The sequence below is a fragment of the Schistocerca americana genome, unplaced genomic scaffold (genome assembly GCF_021461395.2).
Source record: "Schistocerca americana isolate TAMUIC-IGC-003095 unplaced genomic scaffold, iqSchAmer2.1 HiC_scaffold_14, whole genome shotgun sequence".
NCBI lineage: Eukaryota > Metazoa > Arthropoda > Insecta > Orthoptera > Acrididae > Schistocerca > Schistocerca americana.
Window position 1 is genome coordinate 9,645,867 of NW_025725481.1, and position 17,372 is coordinate 9,663,238.

Here is a 17,372-nt window from a genome sequence, read left to right on the forward strand (position 1 = left end):
ATGAAACACAGGAATTGCATCCGAATTTAATACAAAAGGCACAATGCCGACTTAAGTAAAAGAAGACTGACTCTCTCACTTTCTACGATTTGAAAATCTCCTGTGAGTCCAGTTTTTGATTCCGATGCTTCACTTCAGGTTTACTGTATACCATTCACCTTCTTATTGACGATGAAGCACAGAAATTGCATCCGAATTTAATACAAAAGGCACAATGCCGACTTAAGTACAAGAGGCCTGACACTCTCACTTTCTACGATTTAAACCTCTCCTGCGAGTCCAGTTTTAGATTCCGATGCTTCACTTCAGGTTTACTGTATCTTTTGGACCTTCTTATTGACGATGAAACACAGAAATTGCATCCGAATTTAATACAAAAGGCACAATGCCGACTTAAGTAAAAGAGGACTGACACTCTCAGTTTGTATGATTTGAACCTCTCCTGTGAGTCCAGTTTTAGATTCCGATGCTTCACTTCAGGTTTACTGTATACCTTCCACCTTCTTATTGACGATGAAACACAGGAATTGCATCCGAATTTAATACAAAAGGCACAATGCCGACTTAAGTACAAGAGGACTGACACTCTCACTTTCTACGATTTGAACCTCTCCTGTGAGTCCAGTTTTAGTTCCGATGCTTCGCTTTAGGTTTACTGTATACCATTCACCTTCTTTTTGACGACGAAGCACAGAAATTGCATCCGAATTTAATACAAAAGGCACAATGCCGACTTAAGTACAAAAGGATTGACCCTCTCACTTTCTATGATTTGAAACTCTCCTGTGAGTCCAGTTTTAGTTTCCGATGCTTCACTTCAAGTTTACTGTATCCCTTGGACCTACTTATCAACGATGAGACACAGAATTTGGATCCGAATTTAATACAAAATGCACATTGCCGACTTAAGTACAAGAGGACTGACACTCTCACTTTCTATGATTTGAACCTCTCCTGTGAGTCCAGTTTTAGATTCCGATGCTTCACTTCAGGATTACTGTACCCCTTGGACCTTCTTATTGACTATGAAACACAGAAATTGCATCCGAATTTAATACAACAGACACAATGCCGACTTAAGTAAAAGAAGACTGACACTCTCACTTTCTATGATTTGAACCTCCCCTGTGAGTCCAGTTTTAGATTCCGATGCTTACCTTCAGGTTTACTGTATACCTTGGACCTTCTTATTGACGATGAAACACAGAAATTGCATCTGAATTTAATGCAAAAGGCACATTGCCGACTTAAGTACAAGAGGCCTGACACTCTCACTTTCTACGATTTGAACCTCTCCTGCGAGTCCAGTTTTAGATTCCGATGCTTCACTTCAGGTTGACTGTGTACCTTGCACCTTCTTATTGACGATGAAACACTGAAATTGCATCCGAATTTAATACAAAAGGCTCAGTGCCCACATAAGTACAAGAGGACTGACACTCTCACTTTCTACGATTTGAAAATCTCCTGTGAGTCTAGTTTTAGATTCCGATGCTTCACTTCAGGTTTACTGTATCCTTTGGACCTTCTTATTGACGATGAAACACAGAAATTGCATCCGAGTTTAATACAAAAGGCACAATGCCGACTTAAGTAAAAGAGGACTGACACTCTCACTTTCTATGATTTGAACCTCTCCTGTGAGTCCAGTTTTAGATTCCGATGCTTCACTTCAGGTTTACTGTATACCTTGCACCTTCTTATTGACGATGAAACACAGAAATTGCATCCGAAATTAATACAAAAGGCCTAAAGCTGACTTAAGTACAAGAGGACTGACACTCTCACTTTCTACGATTTGAACCTCTCCTGTGAGTCTAGTTTTAGATCCGATGCTTCACTTCGGGTTTACTGTATACCTTGCACCTTCTTGTTGACGATGAAACACAGATATTGCATCCGAATTTAATACAAAAGGCACAGTGCCGGCATAAGTACAAGACGACTGACACTCTCACTTTCTACGATTTGAACCTCTCCTGTCAGTCCGGTTTTAGATTCCGATGCTTCACTTCAGGGTTACTGTATCCCTTGAACCTTCTCATTGATGATGAAACTCAGAGTTTGCATCCGAATTTAATACAAAAGGCACAATGCCGACTTAAGTACAAGAGGACTGACACTCTCACTTTCTATGATTTGAAAGTCTCCTGTGAGTCCAGTTTTAGATTCCGAAGCTTCACTTCAGGTTAACTGTATGCCTTGCACCTTCTTATTGACGATGTAACACAGAAATGCATCCGAATTTAATACAAAAGGCACAGTGCCGACATAAGTACAAGAGGACTGACACTCTCACTTTCTACGATTTGAACCTCTCCTGTGAGTCCAGTTTTAGATTCCGATGCTTCACTTCAGGTTTACTGTATCCCTGGACCTTCTCATTGACGATGAAACACAGAGTTTGCATCCGAATTTAATACAAAAGGCACAATGCCGACTTAAGTACAAGAGGACTGACACTCTCACTTTCTATGATATGAACCCCTCATGTGAGTCCAGTTTTAGCTTCCGAAGCTTCACTTCGGGTTTACTGTATACCTTGCACCTTCTAATTGACGATGAAACACAGAAATTGCATCCGAATTTAATACAAAAGGCACATTGCCAACTTAAGTACAAGAGGACTGACACTCTCACTTTCTATGATTTGAACTTCTCCTGTTAGTCCAGTTTTATGATTCCGATGCTACACTTCAGGTTTACTATATCCTTTGGACCTTCTTATTGACGATGAAACACAGAAATTGCATCCGAATTTAATACAAAAGGCCCAATGCCGACTTAAGTAAGATAGGACTGACACTCTCACTTTCTATGATTTGAACCTCTCCTGTGAGTCCAGTATTAGATTCCGATGCTTCACTTCAGGTTTACTGTATACCTTGCACCTTCTTATTGACGATGAAACACAGAAATTGCATCCGAAATTAATACAAGAGGCACAATGCTGTCTTATGAACAAGAGGACTGACACTCTCACTTTCTACGATTTGAACCTCTCCTGTGAGTCCAGTTTTAGATCCGATGCTTCACTTCGGGTTTACTGTATACCTTGCACCTTCTTATTGACGATGAAACATAGATATTGCATCCGAATTTAATACAAAAGGCACAATGCCGACTTAAGTACAAAAGGATTGACCCTCTCACTTTCTATGATTTGAACCTCTCCTGTGAGTCCAGGTTTAGATTCCGATGCTTCACTTCATGTTTACTGTATCCCTTGGACCTACTTATCGACGATGAGACACAGAATTTGGATCCGAATTTAATACAAAATGCACATTGCCGACTTAAGTACAAGAGGACTGACACTCTAACTTTCTATGATATGAACTTTTCCTGTGAGTCCAGTTTTAGATTCCGATGCTTCACTTCAGGATTACTGTACCCCTTGGACCTTCTTATTGACTATGAAACACAGAAATTGCATCCGAATTTAATACAAAAGGCACAATGCCGACTTAAGTAAAAGAAGACAGACACTCTCACTTTCTATGATTTGAACCTCTCCTGTGAGTCCAGTTTTAGATTCCGATGCTTCACTTCAGGTTTACTATATACCTTGGACCTTCTTATTGACAATGAAACACAGAAATTGCATCCGAATTTAATACAAAAGGCACATTGCCGACTTAAGTACAAGAGGCCTGACACTCTCACTTTCTACGATTTGAACCTCTCCTGCGAGTCCAGTTTTAGATTCCGATGCTTGACTTCAGGTTGACTGTATACCTTGCACCTTCTTATTGACGATGAAACACTGAAATTGCATCCGAATTCAATACAAAAGGCTCAGTGCCGACATAAGTACAAGAGGACTGACACTCTCACTTTCTACGATCTGAAAATCTCCTGTGAGTCCAGTTTTAGATTCCGATGCTTCACTTCAGGTTTACTGTATCCTTTGGACCTTCTTATTGACGATGAAACACAGAAATTGCATCCGAAATTAATACAAAAGGCCTAAAGCTGACTTAAGTACAAGAGGACTGACACTCTCACTTTCTACGATTTGAACCTCTCCTGTGAGTCTAGTTTTAGATCCGATGCTTCACTTCGGGTTTACTGTATACCTTGCACCTTCTTGTTGACGATGAAACACAGATATTGCATCCGAATTTAATACAAAAGGCACAGTGCCGGCATAAATACAAGACGACTGACACTCTCACTTTCTACGATTTGAACCTCACCTGTGAGTCTAGTTTTAGATCCGATGCTTCACTTCGGGTTTACTGTATACCTTGCACCTTCTTGTTGACGATGAAACACAGATATTGCATCCGAATTTAATACAAGAGGCACAGTGCCGACATAACTACAAGAGGACTGGCACTCTCACTTTCTACGATTTGAACCTCTCCTGTCAGTCCGGTTTTAGATTCCGATGCTTCACTTCAGGGTTACTGTATCCCTTGAACCTTCTCATTGACGATGAAACACAGAGTTTGCATCCGAATTTAATACAAAAGGCACAATGCCGACTTAAGTACAAGAGAATTGACACTCTCACTTTCTATGATTTGAAAGTCTCCTGTGAGTCCAGTTTTAGATTCCGAAGCTTCACTTCAGGTTAACTGTATGCCTTGCACCTTCTTATTGACGATGTAACACAGAAATGCATCCGAATTTAATACAAAAGGCACAGTGCCGACATAAGTACAAGTGGACTGACACTCTCACTTTCTACGACTTGAACCTCTCCTGCGAGTCCAATTTTAGATTCCGATGCTTCACTTCAGGTTTACTGTATCCCTTGGACCTTCTTATTGACGATGAAACACAGAAATTGCATCCGAATGTAATACAAAAGTCATAGTGCCGACATAAGTACAAGAGGACTGACACTCTCACTTTCTACGATTTGCACCACTCCTGTGAGTCCAGTTTTAGATTCCGAAGCTTCACTTCAGGTATACTGTATACCTTGCAGCTTCTTATTGACGATGAAACACAGAAATTGCATCCGAATTTAATACAAAAGGCACAATGCCAACTTAAGTACAAGAGGACTGACACTCTCACTTTCTATGATTTGAACTTCTCCTGTTAGTCCAGTTTTATGATTCCGATGCTACACTTCAGGTTTACTGTATCCTTTGGACCTTCTTATTGACGATGAAACACAGAAATTGCATCCGAATTTAATACAAAAGGCACAATGCCGACTTAAGGAAAATAGGACTGACACTCTCACTTTCTATGATTTGAACCTCTCCTGTGAGTCCAGTTTTAGATTCCGATGCTTCACTTCAGGTTTACTGTATACCTTGCACCCTCTTATTGACGATGAAACACAGAAATTGCATCCGAATTGAATACAAAAGACACAATGCCGACTTAAGTACAAGAGGACTGACAATCTCACCCTCTATGATTTGAACCTCTCCTGTGAGTCCAGTTTTAGATTCCGATGCTTCACTTCAGGTTTACCGTATCCCTTGGACCTTCTTATTGACGATGAAACACAGAAATTGCATCCGAATTTAATATAAAAGGCACAATGCCGACTTAAGTAAAAGAGGACTGACACTCTCAGTTTGTATGATTTGAACCTCTCCTGTGAGACCAGTTTTAGATTCCGATGCTTCACTTCAGGTTTACTGTATACCTTCCACCTTGTTATTGACGATGAAACACAGGAATTGCATCCGAATTTAATACAAAAGGCACAATGCCGACTTAAGTACAAGAGGACTGACACTCTCACTTTCTACGATTTTAACCTCTTCTGTGAGTCCAGTTTTAGTTCCGATGCTTCACTTTAGGTTTACTGTATACCATTCACATTCTTATTGACGATGAAGCACAGAAATTGCATCCGAATTTAATACAAAAGGCACAATACCGACTTAAGTACAAGAGGACTGACACTCTCACTTTCTACGATTTTAACCTCTTCTGTGAGTCCAGTTTTAGTTCCGATGCTTCACTTTAGGTTTACTGTATACCATTCACATTCTTATTGACGATGAAGCACAGAAATTGCATCCGAATTTAATACAAAAGGAACAATGCCGACTTAAGTACAAAAGGATTGACCCTCTCACTTTCTATGATTTGAACCCCTCCTGTGAGTCCAGTTTTAGATTCCCATGTTTCACTTCAAGTTTACTGTATCCCTTGGACCTACTTATCGACGATGAAACACAGAATTTGGATCCGAACTTAATACAAAATGCACATTGCCGACTTAAGTACAAGAGGACTGACACTCTAACTTTCTATGATTTGAACTTCTCCTGTGAGTCCAGTTTTAGATTCCGATTCTTCACTTCAGGATTACTGTACCCCTTGGACATTCTTATTGACTATGAAACACAGAAATTGCATCCGAATTTAATACAAAAGTCACAATGCCGACTTAAGTACAAAAGGATTGACCCTCTCACTTTCTATGATTTGAACCTCTCCTGTGAGTCCAGGTTTAGATTCCGATGCTTCACTTCATGTTTACTGTATCCCTTGGACCTACTTATCGACGATGAGACACAGAATTTGGATCCGAATTTAATACAAAAGGCACAATGCCGACTTAAGTACAAGAGGACTGACACTCTCACTTTCTATGATTTGAAAGTCTCCTGTGAGTCCAGTTTTAGATTCCGAAGCTTCACTTCAGGTTAACTGTATGCCTTGCACCTTCTTATTGACGATGTAACACAGAAATGCATCCGAATTTAATACAAAAGGCACAGTGCCAACATAAGTACAAGAGGACTGACACTCTCACTTTCTACGATTTGAACCTCTCCTGTGAGTCCAGTCTTAGATTCCGATGCTTCACTTCAGGTTTACTGTATCCCTGGACCTTCTCATTGACGATGAAACACAGAGTTTGCATCCGAATTTAATACAAAAGGCACAATGCCGACTTAAGTACAAGAGGACAGACACTCTCACTTTCTATGATATGAACCCCTCATGTGAGTCCAGTTTTAGATTCGGAAGCTTCACTTCAGGTTTACTGTATACCTTGCACCTTGTAATTGACGATGAAACACAGAAATTGCATCCGAATTTAATACAAAAGGCACATTGCCAACTTAAGTACATGAGGACTGACACTCTCACTTTCTATGATTTGAACTTCTCCTGTTAGTGCAGTTTAATGATTCCGATGCTACACTTCAGGTTTACTATATCCTTTGGACCTTCTTATTGACGATGAAACACAGAAATTGCATCCGAATTTAATACAAGAGGCACAATCCCGACTTAAGTCAAGGAGGACTGACACACTCACTTTCTATGATTTGAACCTCTCCTGTGAGTCCAGTTTTAGATTCCGATGCTTCACTTCACGTTTACTGTATACCTTGCACATTCTTATTGACGATGAAACACAGAAATTGCATCCGAATTGAATACAAAAGACACAATGCCGACTTAAGTACAAGAGGACTGACAATCTCACCCTCTATGATTTGAACCTCTCCTGTGAGTCCAGTTTTAGATTCCGATGCTTCACTTCAGGTTTACCATATCCCTTGGACCTTCTTATTGACGATGAAACACAGAAATTGCATCCGAATTTAATATAGAAGGCACAATGCCGACTTAAGTAAAAGAGGACTGACACTCTCAGTTTGTATGATTTGAACCTCTCCTGTGAGACCAGTTTTAGATTCCGATGCTTCACTTCAGGTTTACTGTATACCTTCCACCTTGTTATAGACGATGAAACACAGGAATTGCATCCGAATTTAATACAAAAGGCACAATGCCGACTTAAGTACAAGAGGACTGACACTCTCACTTTCTACGATTTTAACCTCTTCTGTGAGTCCAGTTTTAGTTCCGATGCTTCACTTTAGGTTTACTGTATACCATTCACATTCTTATTGACGATGAAGCACAGAAATTGCATCCGAATTTAATACAAAAGGCACAATGCCGACTTAAGTACAAAAGGATTGACCCTCTCACTTTCTATGATTTGAACCCCTCCTGTGAGTCCAGTTTTAGATTCCGATTCTTCACTTCAAGTTTACTGTATCCCTTGGACCTACTTATCGACGATGAAACACAGAATTTGGATCCGAACTTAATACAAAATGCACATTGCCGACTTAAGTACAAGAGGACTGACACTCTAACTTTCTATGAATTGAACTTCTCCTGTGAGTCCAGTTTTAGATTCCGATTCTTCACTTCAGGATTACTGTACCCCTTGGACATTCTTATTGACTATGAAACACAGAAATTGCATCCGAATTTAATACAAAAGGCACAATGCCGACTTAAGTACAAAAGGATTGACCCTCTCACTTTCTATGATTTGAACCTCTCCTGTGAGTCCAGGTTCAGATTCCGATGCTTCACTTCATGTTTACTGTATCCCTTGGACCTACTTATCGACGATGAGACACAGAATTTGGATCCGAATTTAATACAAAATGCACATTGCCGACTTAAGTACAAGAGGACTGACACTCTAACTTTCTATGATTTGAACTTCTCCTGTGAGTCCAGTTTTAGATTCCGATTCTTCACTTCAGGATTACTGTACCCCTTGGACATTCTTATTGACTATGAAACACAGAAATTGCATCCGAATTTAATACAAAAGGCACAATGCCGACTTAAGTACAAAAGGATTGACCCTCTCACTTTCTATGATTTGAACCTCTCCTGTGAGTCCAGGTTTAGATTCCGATGCTTCACTTCATGTTTACTGTATCCCTTGGACCTACTTATCGACGATGAGACACAGAATTTGGATCCGAAATTAATACAAAAGGCACAATGCCGACTTAAGTACAAGAGGACTGACACTCTCACTTTCTATGATTTGAAAGTCTCCTGTGAGTCCAGTTTTAGATTCCGAAGCTTCACTTCAGGTTAACTGTATGCCTTGCACCTTCTTATTGTCGATGTAACACAGAAATGCATCCGAATTTAATACAAAAGGCACAGTGCCGACATAAGTACAAGAGGACTGACACTCTCACTTTCTACGATTTGAACCTCTCCTGTGAGTCCAGTTTTAGATTCCGATGCTTCACTTCAGGTTTACTGTATCCCTGGACCTTCTCATTGACGATGAAACACAGAGTTTGCATCCGAATTTAATACAAAAGGCACAATGCCGACTTAAGTACAAGAGGACTGACACTCTCACTTTCTATGATATGAACCCCTCATGTGAGTCCAGTTTTAGATTCCGAAGCTTCACTTCAGGTTTACTGTATACCTTGCACCTTCTAATTGACGATGAATCACAGAAATTGCATCCGAATTTAATACAAAAGGCACATTGCCAACTTAAGTACAAGAGGACTGACACTCTCACTTTCTATGATTTGAACTTCTCCTGTTAGTCCAGTTTTATGATTCCGATGCTACACTTCAGGTTTACTATATCCTTTGGACCTTCTTATTGACGATGAAACACAGAAATTGCATCCGAATTTAATACAAAAGGCCCAATGCCGACTTAAGTAAAATAGGACTGACACTCTCACTTTCTATGATTTGAACCTCTCCTGCGAGTCCAGTTTTAGATTCCGATGCTTCACTTCATGTTTACTGTATCCCTTGGACCTACTTATCGACGATGAGACACAGAATTTGGATCCGAATTTAATACAAAATGCACATTGCCGACTTAAGTACAAGAGGACTGACACTCTAACTTTCTATGATATGAACTTTTCCTGTGAGTCCAGTTTTAGATTCCGATGCTTCACTTCAGGATTACTGTACCCCTTGGACCTTCTTATTGACTATGAAACACAGAAATTGCATCCCAATTTAATACAAAAGGCACAATGCCGACTTAAGTAAAAGAAGACAGACACTCTCACTTTCTATGATTTGAACCTCTCCTGTGAGTCCAGTTTTAGATTCCGATGCTTCACTTCAGGTTTACTGTATACCTTGGACCTTCTTATTGACAATGAAACACAGAAATTGCATCCGAATTTAATAAAAAAGGCACATTGCCGACTTAAGTACAAGAGGACTGACACTCTAACTTTCTATGATATGAACTTTTCCTGTGAGTCCAGTTTTAGATTCCGATGCTTCACTTCAGGATTACTGTACCCCTTGGACCTTCTTATTGACTATGAAACACAGAAATTGCATCCCAATTTAATACAAAAGGCCCAATGCCGACTTAAGTAAAATAGGACTGACACTCTCACTTTCTATGATTTGAACCTCTCCTGCGAGTCCAGTTTTAGATTCCGATGCTTCACTTCATGTTTACTGTATCCCTTGGACCTACTTATCGACGATGAGACACAGAATTTGGATCCGAATTTAATACAAAATGCACATTGCCGACTTAAGTACAAGAGGACTGACACTCTAACTTTCTATGATATGAACTTTTCCTGTGAGTCCAGTTTTAGATTCCGATGCTTCACTTCAGGATTACTGTACCCCTTGGACCTTCTTATTGACTATGAAACACAGAAATTGCATCCCAATTTAATACAAAAGGCACATTGCCAACTTAAGTACAAGAGGACTGACACTCTCACTTTCTATGATTTGAACTTCTCCTGTTAGTCCAGTTTTATGATTCCGATGCTACACTTCAGGTTTACTATATCCTTTGGACCTTCTTATTGACGATGAAACACAGAAATTGCATCCGAATTTAATACAAAAGGCCCAATGCCGACTTAAGTAAAATAGGACTGACACTCTCACTTTCTATGATTTGAACCTCTCCTGCGAGTCCAGTTTTAGATTCCGATGCTTCACTTCATGTTTACTGTATCCCTTGGACCTACTTATCGACGATGAGACACAGAATTTGGATCCGAATTTAATACAAAATGCACATTGCCGACTTAAGTACAAGAGGACTGACACTCTCACTTTCTACGATTTGAAAATCTCCTGTGAGTCCAGTTTTAGATTCCGATGCTTCACTTCAGGTTTACTGTATCCTTTGGACCTTCTTATTGACGATGAATCACAGAAATTGCATCCGAATTTAATACAAAAGGCACAATGCCGACGTAAGTAAAAGAGGACTGACACTCTCACTTTCTATGTTTTGAACCTCTCCTGTGAGTCCAGTTTTAGATTCCGATGCTTCACTTCAGGTTTACTGTATACCTTGCACCTTCTTATTGACGATGAAACACAGAAATTGCATCCGAAATTAATACAAAAGGCCTAATGCTGACTTAAGTACAAGAGGACTGACACTCTCACTTTCTACGATTTGAACCTCACCTGTGAGTCTAGTTTTAGATCCGATGCTTCACTTCGGGTTTACTGTATACCTTGCACCTTCTTGTTGACGATGAAACACAGATATTGCATCCGAATTTAATACAAAAGGCACAGTGCTGACATAAGTACAAGAGGACTGACACTCTCACTTTCTACGATTTGAACCTCTCCTGTCAGTCCGGTTTTAGATTCCGATGCTTCACTTCAGGGTTACTGTATCCCTTGAACCTTCTCATTGACGATGAAACACAGAGTTTGCATCCGAATTTAATACAAAAGGCACAATGCCGACTTAAGTACAAGAGGATTGACACTCTCACTTTCTATGATTTGAAAGCCTCCTGTGAGTCCAGTTTTAGATTCCGAAGCTTCACTTCAGGTTAACTGTATGCCTTGCACCTTCTTATTGACGATGTAACACAGAAACGCATCCGAATTTAATACAAAAGGCACAGTGCCCACATAAGTACAAGTGGACTGACACTCTCACTTTCTACGACTTGAACCTCTCCTGCGAATCCAGTTTTAGATTCCGATGCTTCACTTCAGGTTTACTGTATACCTTGCAACTTCTTATTGACGATGAAACACAGAAATTGCATCCGAATGTAATACGAAAGTCATAGTGCCGACATAAGTACAAGAGGACTGACACTCTCACTTTCTACGATTTGAACCACTCCTGTGAGTCCAGTTTTAGATTCCGAAGCTTCACTTCAGGTTTACTGTATACCTTGCAGCTTCTTATTGACGATGAAACACAGAAATTGCATCCGAATTTAATACAAAAGGCACAATGCCAACTTAAGTACAAGAGGACTGACACTCTCACTTTCTATGATTTGAACTTCTCCTGTTAGTCCAGTTTTATGATTCCGATGCTACACTTCAGGTTTACTGTATCATTTGGACCTTCTTATTGACGATGAAACACAGAAATTGCATCCGAATTTAATACAAAAGGCACAATGCCGACTTAAGAAAAATAGGACTGACACTCTCATTTTCTATGATTTGAACCTCTCCTGTGAGTCCAGTTTTAGATTCCGATGCTTCACTTCAGGTTTACTGTATACCTTGCACCTTCTTATTGACGATGAAACACAGAAATTGCATCCGAAATTAATACAAAAGGCACAATGCTGACTTAAGAACAAGAGGACTGACACTCTCACTTTCTACGATTGGAACCTCTCCTGTGAGTCCAGTTTTAGATCCGATGTTTCACTTCGGGTTTACTGTATAACTTGCACCTTCTTATTGACGATGGAACACAGATATTGCATCCGAATTTAATACAAAAGCACAATGCCGACATAAGTACAAGAGGACTGACACTCACACTTTCTACGATTTGAACCTCTCCAGTGAGTCAAGTTTTAGATTCCGATGCTTCACTTCAGGTTTACTGTATCCCTTGGACCTCCTTATTGACAACGAAACACAGAAATTGCATCCGAATTTAGTACAAGAGGCACAATCCCGACTTAAGTCAAGGAGGACTGCCACACTCACTTTCTATGATTTGAACCTCTCCTGTGAGTCCAGTTTTAGATTCCGATGCTTCACTTCACGTTTACTGTATACCTTGCACATTCTTATTGACGATGAAACACAGAAATTGCATCCGAATTGAATACAAAAGACACAATGCCGACTTAAGTACAAGAGGACTGACAATCTCACCCTCTATGATTTGAACCTCTCCTGTGAGTCCAGTTTTAGATTCCGATGCTTCACTTCAGGTTTACCGTATCCCTTGGACCTTCTTATTGACGATGAAACACAGAAATTGCATCCGAATTTAATATAAAAGCCACAATGCTGACTTAAGTAAAAGAAGACAGACACTCTCACTTTCTATGATTTGAACCTCTCCTGTGAGTCCAGTTTTAGATTCTGATGCTTCACTTCAGGTTTACTGTATACCTTCGACCTTCTTATTGACAATGAAACACAGAAATTGCAACCGAATTTAATACAAAAGGCACATTGCCGACTTAAGTACAAGAGGCCTGACACTCTCACTTTCTACGATTTGAACCTCTCCTGCGAGACCAGTTTTAGATTCCGATGCTTGACTTCAGGTTGACTGTATACCTTGCACCTTCTTATTGACGATGAAACACTGAAATTGCATCCGAATTCAATACAAAAGGCTCAGTGCCGACATAAGTACAAGAGGACTGACACTCTCACTTTCTACGATTTGAAAATCTCCTGTGAGTCCAGTTTTAGATTCCGATGCTTCACTTCAGGTTTACTGTATCCTTTGGACCTTCTTATTGACGATGAATCACAGAAATTGCATCCGAATTTAATACAAAAGGCACAATACCGACTTAAGTAAAAGAGGACTGACACTCTCACTTTCTATGTTTTGAACCTCTCCTGTGAGTCCAGTTTTAGATTCCGATGCTTCACTTCAGGTTTACTGTATACCTTGCACCTTCTTATTGACGATGAAACACAGAAATTGCATCCGAAATTAATACAAAAGGCCTAATGCTGACTTAAGTACAAGAGGACTGACACTCTCACTTTCTACGATTTGAACCTCACCTGTGAGTCTAGTTTTAGATCCGATGCTTCACTTCGGGTTTACTGTATACCTTGCACCTTCTTGTTGACGATGAAACACAGATATTGCATCCGAATTTAATACAAAAGGCACAGTGCCGACATAAGTACAAGAGGACTGACACTCTCACTTTCTACGATTTGCACCTCTCCTGTCAGTCCGGTTTTAGATTCCGATGCTTCACTTCAGGGTTACTGTATCCCTTGAACCTTCTCATTGACGATGAAACACAGAGTTTGCATCCGAATTTAATACAAAAGGCACAATGCCGACTTGAGTACAAGAGGATTGACACTCTCACTTTCTATGATTTGAAAGCCTCCTGTGAGTCCAGTTTTAGATTCCGAAGCTTCACTTCAGGTTAACTGTATGCCTTGCACCTTCTTATTGACGATGTAACACAGAAATGCATCCGAATTTAATACAAAAGGCACAGTGCCCACATAAGTACAAGTGGACTGACACTCTCACTTTCTACGACTTGAACCTCTCCTGCGAATCCAGTTTTAGATTCCGATGCTTCACTTCAGGTTTACTGTATACCTTGCAACTTCTTATTGACGATGAAACACAGAAATTGCATCCGAATGTAATACGAAAGTCATAGTGCCGACATAAGTACAAGAGGACTGACACTCTCACTTTCTACGATTTGAACCACTCCTGTGAGCCCAGTTTTAGATTCCGAAGCTTCACTTCAGGTTTACTGTATACCTTGCAGCTTCTTATTGACGATGAAACACAGAAATTGCATCCGAATTTAATACAAAAGGCACAATGCCAACTTAAGTACAAGAGGACTGACACTCTCACTTTCTATGATTTGAACTTCTCCTGTTAGTCCAGTTTTATGATTCCGATGCTACACTTCAGGTTTACTGTATCCTTTGGACCTTCTTATTGACGATGAAACACAGAAATTGCATCCGAATTTAATACAAAAGGCACAATGCCGACTTAAGAAAAATAGGACTGACACTCTCACTTTCTATGATTTGAACCTCTCCTGTGAGTCCAGTTTTAGATTCCGATGCTTCACTTCAGGTTTACTGTATACCTTGCACCTTCTTATTGACGATGAAACACAGAAATTGCATCCGAAATTAATACAAAAGGCACAATGCTGACTTAAGAACAAGAGGACTGACACTCTCACTTTCTACGATTGGAACCTCTCCTGTGAGTCCAGTTTTAGATCCGATGTTTCACTTCGGGTTTACTGTATAACTTGCACCTTCTTATTGACGATGGAACACAGATATTGCATCCGAATTTAACACAAAAGCACAATGCCGACATAAGTACAAGAGGACTGACACTCACACTTTCTACGATTTGAACCTCTCCAGTGAGTCAAGTTTTAGATTCCGATGCTTCACTTCAGGTTTACTGTATACCTTGGACCTCCTTATTGACAACGAAACACAGAAATTGCATCCGAATTTAATACAAGAGGCACAATCCCGACTTAAGTCAAGGAGGACTGCCACACTCACTTTCTATGATTTGAACCTCTCCTGTGAGTCCAGTTTTAGATTCCGATGCTTCACTTCACGTTTACTGTATACCTTGCACATTCTTATTGACGATGAAACACAGAAATTGCATCCGAATTGAATACAAAAGACACAATGCCGACTTATGTACAAGAGGACTGACAATCTCACCCTCTATGATTTGAACCTCTCCTGTGAGTCCAGTTTTAGATTCCGATGCTTCACTTCAGGTTTACCGTATCCCTTGGACCTTCTTATTGACGATGAAACACAGAAATTGCATCCGAATTTAATATAAAAGGCACAATGCCGACTTAAGTAAAAGAGGACTGACACTCTCAGTTTGTATGATTTGAACCTCTCCTGTGAGACCAGTTTTAGATTCCGATGCTTCACTTCTGGTTTATTGTATACCTTCTACCTTGTTATTGACGATGAAACACAGGAATTGCATCCGAATTTAATACAAAAGGCACAATGCCGACTTAAGTACAAGAGGACTGACACTCTCACTTTCTACGATTTTAACCTCTTCTGTGAGTCCAGTTTTAGTTCCGATGCTTCACTTTAGGTTTACTGTATACCATTCACATTCTTATTGACGATGAAGCACAGAAATTGCATCCGAATTTAATACAAAAGGAACAATGCCGACTTAAGTACAAAAGGATTGACCCTCTCACTTTCTATGATTTGAACCCCTCCTGTGAGTCCAGTTTTAGATTCCGATGTTTCACTTCAAGTTTACTGTATCCCTTGGACCTACTTATCGACGATGAAACACAGAATTTGGATCCGAACTTAATACAAAATGCACATTGCCGACTTAAGTACAAGAGGACTGACACTCTAACTTTCTATGATTTGAACTTCTCCTGTGAGTCCAGTTTTAGATTCCGATTCTTCACTTCAGGATTACTGTACCCCTTGGACATTCTTATTGACTATGAAACACAGAAATTGCATCCGAATTTAATACAAAAGGCACAATGCCGACTTAAGTAAAAGAAGACTGACACTCTCACTTTCTATGATTTGAACCTCTCCTGTGAGTCCAGTTTTAGATTCCGATGCTTCACTTCAGGTTTACTGTATACCTTGGACCTTCTTATTGACGATGAAACACAGAAATTGCATCCGAATTTAATACAAAAGGCACAATGCCGACTTAAGTACAAGAGGCCTGACACTCTCACTTTCTACGATTTGAACCTCTCCTGCGAGTCCAGTTTTAGATTCCGATGCTTCACTTCAGGTTGACTGTATACCTTGCACCTTCTTATTGACGATGAAACACTGAAATTGCATCCGAATTTAATACAAAAGGCTGAGTGCCGACATAAGTACAAGAGGACTGACACTCTCACTTTCTACGATTTGAACCTCTTCAGTGAGTCCAGTTTTAGATTCCGATGCTTGACTTCAGGTTTACTGTATCCCTTGGACCTTCTTATTGACGATGAAACACAGAAATTGCATCCGACTTTAATACAAAAGACACAATGCCGACTTAAGTACAAGTGGACTGACACTCTCACTTTCTACAAATTGAACCTCTCCTGTGGTCCAGTTTTAGATTCCGATGCTTCACTTCAGGTTTACTGTATCCCTTGGACCTTCATATTGACGACGAAACACAGAAATTGCATCCGAATTTAATACAAGCGGCACAATCCCGACTTAAGTAAAAGAGGACTGACACACTCACTTTCTATGATTTGAAACTCTCCTGTGAGTCCAGTTTTAGATTCCGATGCTTGACTTCACGATTACTGTATACCTTGCACCTTCTTATTGACGATGAAACACAGATATTGCATCCGAATTTAATACAAAAACACAATGCCGACTTAAGTACAAGAGGACTAAAACTCTCACTTTCTACGATTTGAACCTCTTCAGTGAGTCCAGTTTAAGATTCCGATGTTTGACTTCAGGTTTTCTGTATCCCTTGGACCTTCTTATTGACGATGAAACACAGTAATTGCATCCGAATTTAATACAAAAGGCCTAATGCTGACTTAAGTACAAGAGGACTGACACTCTCACTTTCTACGATTTGAACCTCTCCTGTGAGTCCAGTTTTAGAT